The 8,952-nt window shown below is 43.8% G+C and overlaps 1 pseudogene; it reads right to left on the reverse strand.

The window, feature by feature from the left end:
* Positions 1-1,216: 1,216 nt before the first annotated feature.
* Positions 1,217-2,693, reverse strand: LOC147984717 (uncharacterized; annotated as a pseudogene).
* Positions 2,694-8,952: the final 6,259 nt, after the last annotated feature.

Raw genomic sequence — 8,952 nt, forward strand, 5'->3', positions numbered from 1 at the left:
TATATTTGAGGGCCAAGAGATGTATATAAAATGTGTTGATCAAGTTCCCCCACACTTAAACTTTTGCTTCTCCTCAAGCAAAGGCATATGACAAGAGCAAGAATGTGAACAATGAGCTGACTAGAGAATGCCAAGTGAAGTAGATCTCTAAACAGTCCATGCTTTGGACTTAGCTAGTGAAAATTAATGGTTAGGAGTGCTTCAAAGCGGTAGGATACTAGTAGACTTGACCATTTTAAACTTCTACAATGATAAAAGAAGATCAACTAGTTCAAATGATGATTGTGCCAAAGGTTCCTAAAGAGAGCATGATCTCGAGAACAAAAAGAACATACACTTGTGATCAGATCACTTATTTACAGAAATAAAGCAATGATAATATTTTATCGATCTCACCAAAGGAACATACCACCGATCCCAAGAACATGGTATACACCCGGCTCGACCAATTATTAGTTTTTTGTTTTTCTCCCCAAAGGAACATACCACCAATCCAGAGAACATGGTATACACCTGGTTTGACAATTACAATTTTTATTATTAATTACTGCCCAAGCTAAACCGATTTCACATGCCACCGATCCAGGGAACATGACATGCTATTGTAGGTAGTCAGACTAATTTATTCATTATTACTTATCTTAAATGAACAACGCATAAGCACAAAAATAGGAATCATCACTTCTCCATGTCTGGTTCACATGCTACCGATCCAGGGAACATAGCATACTAGTCCATAGTGGTAAAGTGATTGCTCTCAATGGGAACACAATAGGCACAAACTCAGCATCTAACACTTAATGATCTAAAAGCAGAAAATGATTAAGTTTACTAGTGCACTAGGGATTTGAGAACTCAAAACTAATAGCTTTCACTACTTTCAGCAAAGCAAACAGGGTGTAGATCACTAGTTTACTAGGCATTCAACAATCAGTTTGCATATTCTCATCAAGCACCATATGTCAAAGGTGAAATTCAGTGGGACGACATTTAAGAAATGGCACAAGCAACCCAAATAGCAATTTAATTCAACAAGCATCAATGGATGGTGATTTCAAAATGGGTCATGAAACAGCTCACCGGGCATTGATGATGTAGCACTCGCTCGATCACCTCACCAACTGCAGCTCCTCTCCTTTTGCTTATCTATCCTCATGCCTGCTCTAGCTTCTCCCTTCCTCACGTGTGTGCCCATTGCTTATCCTCATCTCTGTGCTCAGGATCCACCAAGGTCCCAAGGAATGTCACCTCGAACCTGGTTAGCATGTAGTGATTCATGCACAAGCAAGAACCTGAAAGAGCACTCAATGAAAGAGACAATGCAAGTGGAGGGATAATACCCTCCAAGTCATCAATCGAATATTCAATTACATAAGCATAGCTATAAAGCACATGTTTAGGATGGTAGAAATCGGCAAGTTCAACACTAACATGAGGATGATATTTATCATTAAGCTCAAGACTAGCATGGGAATTATATGTTTCATTAAGCATAGGACTAGCACGAGGAAAATAACTATGATCATCACAAATGAGAGTAATGCCACTAACAGTGTATATATCATCATATCCAAGCAAATGAGTTTTCAAATCAATCCTAAGTGATGGTATCATGTAATGTAAGGTAGTAGCAAAGAAATTATACGGACGCATGTCATCAAGAGGATTGGGTAAACCTGACACATCACGCTCATGTATGACAATAGGCCAATGAATCTCAAGTTCTTCATCTTCATCTACAGCAGCTTCTTGTACTTCTTCAGGAGTAGTAGATGATGAGTCTTCAACTTGATCACTTGGGAATTGCAGCTCTTGATCATCTTGTTCCTTGTCTTCTAGTTCATCTTCTTCAATCTGAGGTATCTCTTGCTCAAGGCACTTGCTATCTTGCTCAGCTAGATGTGATGGTATTGGAACCTCACATGTATCAAGGGGAATCCGAGAATTACTCAGCTCAAGCTGTGAAGAAAGAATGCTGCCAGCGTTGATGTTATTCTCAATCTTCTTCACTTCTTCCACTAGCTCATTCCCACTCTTGATCTTCTTCATTTACTCTAGTATAACCTTCCTAATAGGATCATCCTCGGCACTCCAAGTGAACTCGAGACTCAAAAGTGCGAGCTTGTCTATGTCATCGAACTCATCTTGTTTGGGCACTTGTGTTGAAGGTGTTGGTTGACCAAATGGATGACCATTTAACTCCATTGGACACATCTTCCGGTGTTGAGGTACATGAATAGGAGCTGAATAAAACTGTTGTGGTGCATAGTTGTTGCTCTCCTCATTGTACCTAATTCCCTGCAATGGATAACTAGAGGCAAACGATGAGATCTCAGGGCTGTTGTTCCTATATGACATATTCTGGTTTTCAGGCCACCCATATGAGTAATTGTTTTGGTATGAGCTAGTTGTGGGGCGAAGCTCATGCCATAACAATCGGGAGGGTGAGAGTAACCACGCTGACATTCAACGGGTGAATGGCCCTGAAATCCACAAATATGGCATGTAGGAGCAACATAAGGGTGACCTCCAGAATAAGGATCATAAGAGCTAGGACTATCCTCAAAAACTGCTTCTCGTTGCCGAGCTAAATCATCTAATCGATGGGAAATCTTACTTATCAATTCTTGAATACTTTGTGTGATGTTTGTAGTGTTCCTCGCATCTCTGAGACAATCTGAATAATATGACATAACCGAGTAGATAGCTCTAACCTGCAAAAGGAAAAGAAAACAAAAAGATACTAGCTAGAACATGGGTTAGTGGTTAGAGATATATCACAAATATATGGCACAAACTAGAGAAAAAAGAAAAACCTAGTCTATAGCCTAACACAATCGCATGACGCTAGTCCCCGGCAACGGCGCCAAAATGATCGATTGTAAATGTAGTGGAATATTTTGCCCAAACTACGGATGTCGTGTTCTCCACAGGGACTAGGCGACGGAAACTATATTTGGCTAAAGCTAGGTAACACAATTTAGAAGATGATTGCAAGGAAATATAAACTTAATTAAACAAGGTAGTTCCCTAAGATCATCGCCAAAGAAAATGCAAAATAAGCAAAGGGTGAATCAGATTTTTACTCATTATCTTTTTGGTAATTTTGCTTTACTTGAGACAATCTAAAATACTAACACAGGTCATCATCATCGACAAAAAAGAAGTAACAAGATACGATCACAAAGATAACTAGCAATTATATATAAGAAAAAGACAGAACAAAGATAATGGGACAAGAACAGAAATCTTTCACAAGAGAACATATATTTATGACAATTAAGGAGCTATCACAGGAATTGGAAATCAAACATATTGCTTGCCTAATAGAGAGCACATTCAACACAAAATTCACAAGCTATAATATGAACTATTACATGAGACACACTCAAATCTGAACCTTGCACGTCTTACACAATCTCAATTATACAGAAAATTTAGGGAGAGAGAGAGAGAGAGAGAGAGAGAATAGCAAGGGTTCTAGTTAAGAGAAGAATCAGAGGCAACAGGGGGCATTGAGGAGAAGCAGCAGGAGTGGCATGAGAGGAGAAGTAGAGAGAGTTGAGGAAAGGATCGGCAGTAGGGGAGCAGCGACCAGCAGAGACACAATAAGAGGAGGAGTGGTTCAGCAGTAGTAGGGACAAGGAGAAGAAGGAAGATGCAGCAGCAGAGTTTGGGGGAAGAAGGGAGCAGCAACAGTTGAGGAAGGCGAGGGGAAGAAGAGAAGCAGCAGGACGAAGCAAGAGGGAGGAGCAGCAACAAGAGAGAGGGAGGACAGACTCGCGCAGGGCACCATACAACCACGACCTCTAGTCTGGTAGGGCGCGCGAGGTGATGGTGGCTGGATGTGATGGCGCCGGTGGATGGATGGGTTGCGGTAGTGCGGGTGGAGGTGCGGCGGCGTTGTGGAGCGGGTGGAGGTACTGGGTGGCGCGCCGCCATGCCGGCCTGGCCGCGGCAGCGGCCGGAGGTGGAAGAAGAAGTGGTGAGGGATATAGAGAAGTGCCAGGCCCCAAAGGGATCAAGTGTTGCGGCTAGGGATTTTGTTCCCCACTCTGAGTTGCCATATTTGCACATTGACCCTCCTCTTCTCTTCATTTCTGCCCAAGAAGATCCCCCTCTTCTTTTAGTTTGCTCCCCTAGATTACTTCTTTCCTTCACACTCAGGTCCTTGACGTATTTCTTTCATGCCCTTCTCTCTTCTCGTTAGCCACATAGTAGAAATCTTGATGATTATAGTGCCTTTGCACACTTTTCTGCAAAAGAAACAAGTCACAAGTAAATGATCCCTTTATATGATTTTCATTCAAATATGCAATAATTCATAGCACGAAATGAATGAATATATCTCAATGAACCGTATATTTGAGGGCCAAGAGATGTATATAAAATGTGTTAATCAGCTCCCCTTGTGTCGAATCAATAAATTTGGGTTGAATAATCTACCCTCGAAAACTGTTGCGATACCCTATACTTGTGGGTTATCAAGACTATTTTCTGGCGCCATTGTCGGGGAGCATAGCTCTATTCTTTGAGTCACTTGGGATTTATATATGTTGATCACTATGAGGAACTTGAAAGATGAAAGAACCAAGATTTTTCCCTCAACTATGAGGGGAGGTAAGGAACTGCCTTCTAGCTCTGCACTTGATTCACCTTATGTTATCAGTAAATTTGCGACACCTACACCTGTTATTGATTCTGATATGTCATATGTTATTTATGATGCCACTTCTGCTATGCATGATGCTTAAGATGAAACTACTTCTATGCTTGATAATATCATGCCATTAGGAGAATTTCTTCATGAACAACTTGCTAGGGTTAGAGAAAATGAAATTATTGAAACAGATAATATTTATGAAAGTGATGATGAAGATTCTCCCCCTAGATATGAATTATCTGATGTGCCTGAGGGTTATGTTATGGATGAAGAAACTGCTAGAGACCTTTTTGCTTGCAAAGATAGATATGATCTTAAGAAACTGTTAGCTAAGCTGAAAGAAAAGTCTTTGAATGCTAGAATGAAATATGACCCTGCTTTTGCTACTTCACCTATCTGTATTTCTGATAAGGATTATGATTTCTCTGTCGATCCTGAGTTAATTACTTTGGTTGAATCTGATCCTTTTATGGCTATGAATCTGAAACTGTTGTGGCACATCTTACTAAATTGAATTATATAGCCACCCTATTCACTCATGAGGAAAAAATTTGTTACTATTATATCCTTAAGTTATTTCCGTTCTCATTAAAGGGTGATGCTAAAACATGGTTTAATTCTCTTGCTCCTGGTTGTGTGCATAGTCCCCAAGATATGATTTATTACTTCTTTGCTAAATATTTCCCCGCTCATAAGAAACAAGCTGCCTTAAGGTAAATATATAATTTTGTGCAAATTGAAGAAGAGAGTCTCCCACAAGCTTGGGGGAGGCTGCTCCGATTACTTAATGCTTTGCCTGATCATCCTCTCAAGAAAATTGAAATACTTGATATCTTTAATAATGGACTAACCGATGCTTCCAGAGACCACCTGGATAGTTGTGCTAGTTGTGTTTTCAGGGAAAGAACTGCTAAGCAAGCTGGATTGCTATTGGATAATATATTCAGCAACGATAATGATTGGACACTTCCTGAACCAACTCCTAAGCCAACTCCAAAGAAAAGGGGTATTCTATTCCTCAGTCATGAAGATATGCAAGAGGCAAAGAAATCTATGAAAGAAAAGGGTATTAAAGCTGAAGATGTTAAGAATTTACCACCTATTGAAGAAATACATGGCTTAATAACCCGACACAGTGTGACGCCCCCGATTCAATCGTACACTAATCATACATGCAAACGTGTACGATCAAGATCAGGGACTCACGGGAAGATATCACAACACAACTCTACAAATAAAATAAGTCATACAAGCATCATATTACAAGCCAGGGGCCTCGGGGGCTCTAATACAAGAGCTCGATCATAGACGAGTCAGCGGAAGCAACAATATCTGAGTACAGACATAAGTTAAACAAGTTTGCCTTAAGAAGGCTAGCACAAACTGAGATACATATCGAAAGAGGCGCAGGCCTCCTGCCTGGGATCCTCCTAAACTACTCCTGGTCGTCGTCAGCGGGCTGCACGTAGTAGTAGGCACCTCCCGAGTAGTAGTAGTCGTCATTGACAGTGGCGTCTGGCTCCTGGGCTCCATCGTCTGGTCGCAGCAATCGGGTATAGAAAGGGGGAAAAGAGGGAGCAAAGCAACCGTGACTACTCATCCAAAGTACTCGCAAGCAAGGAGCTACACTACATATGTATGCATTGGTATCAAGTGAAATGAGGGTATCATATGTGGACTGAACTGCAGAATGCCGTAATAAGAGGGGGATAGCTAGTCCTTATCGAAGACTACGCTTCTGGCCACCTCCATCTTGCAACATGTAGAAGAGAGTAGATGGTAAGTTCACCAACTAGCATCGTGTAGCCTAATCCTAACCGATGATCCTCCCCTCGTCGCCCTATGAGAGAGCGATCACCGGTTGTATCTGGCACTTGGAAGGATGTGTTTTATTAAGTATCCGGTTCTAGTTGTCATAAGGTCAAGGTACAACTCCAAGTCGTCCTGTTACCGAAGATCACGGCTATACAAATAGTTTAACTTCCCTGCAGGGGTGCACCACATTTCCCAACACGCTCGATCCCCTTTGTCCGGACACACTTTCCTGGGCCATGCCCGGCCTCGGAAGATAAACACGTCGCAGCCCTACCTAGGCATAACAAAGAGGTCAGCACGCCGGTCTAAATCCTATGGCGTAGGGGTATGGGCCAATCACCCATTGCACACCTACACGTTGCGTACGCGGCCGGTGAGCAGACCTAGCAACCCCCATTATAAAGGAAGTTGCGTTACACGGTCCAACCCGGCGCGCGCCACTCAGTCGCTGGCATCACGAAGGCTTCGGCTGACACCACGACGTCGAGTGCCCATAACTATTCCCACGTAGTTGGTTAGTGCGTATAGGCCAGTGGCCAGACTCAGATCAAATACCAAGATCTCGTTAAGCGTGTTATTCTGAAGTAACCGCGAACGCCGACCAGGGCCAGGCCCATCGCTCACCTGGGTGGTCTCAACCTGCCCTGTCGCTTCGCCACAAAGTAACAGTCGGGGTCATCGAGAACCTAGGCCCACCACTACCTGGGTGGAACCACCTGCCCCTTCAGCCCCCAACATCGGAATCACTTGCGGGTACTCAACGAGCCGACCCGACTTTAGTCACAACATGTATGGTATGTATGTATAGTATATACCCATGATCAACACCCGACGTGATCACGGCCCGATAGTATAGCATGGCAGACTGACAAGAATGTAGGGCCATTGATGATAATCTAGCATCCTATACTAAGCATTTAGGGTTGCAGGTACCGTATCAAAAGTTGTAGCAACAATGACAGGCTATGCATCAGAATAGGATTAACGGAAAGCAGTAACATGCTACACTACTCTAATGCAAGCAGTAGAGAGAAGAGTAGGCGATATCTAGTGATCAAAGGGGGAGGGGCTTGCCTAGAAGCTCTGCTGAAAGGGAAGAAGGGTCGTCATCGACGTAGTCGATCACAGCGGCATCGGCAGCGGTCTCGGGGTCTACCGGAGAGAAGAGGGGGAAGAAACAATAAATACAGAGCAAACAAGTGCAATACTAAACATGACAAGGCAACAAGCAGCGCTATGGGTGTTCTAACGCAGGGCTACCTGATACCGACGAAGGGGAATAACATCCGGGAATGTTTTCCCGAAGTTAGGCATTTTCGGACAGTTAAAACGGAGGGGGAAATTTCCGTGTTCACTATGATAGGGGCATGTGACTGATGAACGGGCCGCGTGTTTGGATTCGTCTCGTCATTCTGAGCAACTTTCATGTAGAAAACTTTTTCATCCAAGTTACGGATTAATTTCTATGATTTTCCAAAGTTTTAGCAATATTCTAAAAATTCCTGAAATTTTGCTAAGTCTAAGAATTTCTCAGTTTTAAACGTCTTTTAGCTGTTTTCAAAAGGCTACAACTATGGATCTGTACCTCCTATGATTATATGCCTTATATCAATTTTGAGCGTTTTTCTGTCATATACAAGATAGTAGCACTTTCATCCAAATTAGAGTTCATTTGCTTGATCATCAACAGCTCTAAAGTAGCTATGAAAATAAAGCTGTTTTTGGTTTTTTTTCACTTAACAGAACTTAGCATTTTGTGATTTTTGTAGGATTTAAACCATGCATCGAAAGGATTTGGTCCAGTGGTATAAAATGAAGTTTGTCAAGTATACTTTCTACTCATATTAATTTCACCCAAGTTAACAGCTGTTTAGACGTTGTTTAGAGGATGTCTAGAGGGTTAGTCAATGTATAATCAGAAAAGCTAGCTAGTAGCCGCTACAGTAACTAGCATCAGCAGTACAGTAAGCAACGGCATGGCTTAGGCGCTGCAGCCGAGCGAGGTGCAACAGCAGCCACAAGCAGAGCAGCACGGGGCACGCGAGGGCGCAGGCGAAGCCACATGTAGGCAGTCGCAAGTGGCAGCGGCGATGGGCGCAGGTGGCTGCAGGAGACGCGCGCGAGCACACGATGCACGCACAAGGCGAGGTCGCGAACGGTGGAGCTCGCGAACGGGGCGGCCGAAGCAACAGATGCAGAAGCAATAGCGTCGCGCGTGGGACGGGAGGAGGAGCAGGGGGCGCGCTGGGGTGAGTGCAGCAGCAGAGCAAGCGGGCGAACGCGGGCAGGGCGCCGGTGAGCGCGAGCGCAGCGAGGCGAGGCAGAGGAGAGGGCTAGGGACGACACGGGTCGCGGCGCTCGCGACGCGTAGGCGGGCAACCACGACGGAGCAGCGGCACAGGAGCAGCACAACACGCACGCACGTACGCGTATGCATACGCGGGGGGCTCGGATGAACTCGGGGACGGCGGCCT

The sequence above is a fragment of the Triticum urartu genome, chromosome 2A (genome assembly GCF_056163025.1).
Source record: "Triticum urartu cultivar PI428250 chromosome 2A, HENAU_Tu73, whole genome shotgun sequence".
Classification (NCBI taxonomy): domain Eukaryota; kingdom Viridiplantae; phylum Streptophyta; class Magnoliopsida; order Poales; family Poaceae; genus Triticum; species Triticum urartu.